Raw genomic sequence first — 1,435 nt, 5'->3', positions numbered from 1 at the left:
GAACAGGCGGGTCAGGTATTCCTCGTCGACGCCCAGGTTCGCCCCGAGATCGTCGTCGTACCTGCCCTCCACTAATCCCCTATAGAATGACTTCGTTGTGATGCAGCCGCTCAAGGTCGACCCGGGACGGCAAAGTTGTTGCAGAGCAACGCGACACTCACGGTGCCATTCGCCATTCCTCGGCCTCTTTTTGATCCACGACTGCAGCTCGGTCATGGAGACGAGCTGCGGGAAAGCGCGTCGCACAAACGGCGACCACACCTGCTCACCGTCGTCTACGTAGAGCCGGAGATAAATATATAGATAGATAGATAGAGAGATAGATAGATAGATAAATATATAGATAGATAGATAAATATATAGATAGTTAGATACATAGATAACCATACCGATAGATAGACTGATAGACAGACAGACATTGAGATTAAGATCTAAATATACATATCCACCTAAGCATCTACTAAACTATGTTTATCTCCCCCCCCCACCTCCATACACACTCACTCACCTTGCTATCCGCCTCATTATCTAATTGCCTATCTGTCTATCTACCCCCACCTCTCATGACCCCCCCGAATCCCTCACACCTCTTCTGCCCACCAAACCGAGCATTCTGCAATTTTGCCCCCAGAGGTATGTAAGGGGTACCGTTTGACAGACAGCGAAGTTAATACGAAACATATTATGTCTGTCTGTCTGTCTGTGTGTATCTATATGTGTGTGTGTGTGTGTGTGTATGTGCACATGTGTGTGCGTAAGTATATGTAGGTATATGTGCATGTATGTATATCTATATATGTGTATGTATGTATGTATATGTAGGTATATGTGCATGTATGTAAATGTATGTATGCATGTATATGTGTGTCTAAGTATGTATTTACATGTGTGTGTGAATGTATGTATGCATGTCTATATATGTGTGTATGTATGTGTGTGTATGTACATATGTATGTATGTGTATATATATATATATATATGTGTGTGTGTGTGTGTGTGTGTGTATGTTTATGTATGTGTGTTTGTGATTATGCATGTATGTATATGTGTATGTATGTGTGTGTGTATGTATGTTTGTATATATCTATGTATATATATGCATATGTATAAGCATATATAAGTATATATATGCGTGTGTGTGTGTGTATGTATATATGTGCTTCCGCTTTCTTTTTCAAATAATTTCAATTTGTCCTATGGCACTCTGCATACGCCAATGTTCATTCATGCATGTCATTGCTCATGTGAAACTGTATATTTTAGCATATGTATTTCAATATATACATATGTATGTATATGCATGCGCCTATGTACATATCTTTGTATGTCTATTACGGATGTGCAAGCACATATATTTGAATTTGAAAACATATCTATCCATCTACCTATCTATCTATATGTGTATTTATATACATACATACATACATACATATAT

This window comes from Octopus bimaculoides, unplaced genomic scaffold (assembly GCF_001194135.2).
Source record: "Octopus bimaculoides isolate UCB-OBI-ISO-001 unplaced genomic scaffold, ASM119413v2 Scaffold_25406, whole genome shotgun sequence".
Taxonomy (NCBI): Eukaryota; Metazoa; Mollusca; class Cephalopoda; order Octopoda; family Octopodidae; genus Octopus; species Octopus bimaculoides.
Note: the sequence above shows the minus strand (reverse complement) of the source record.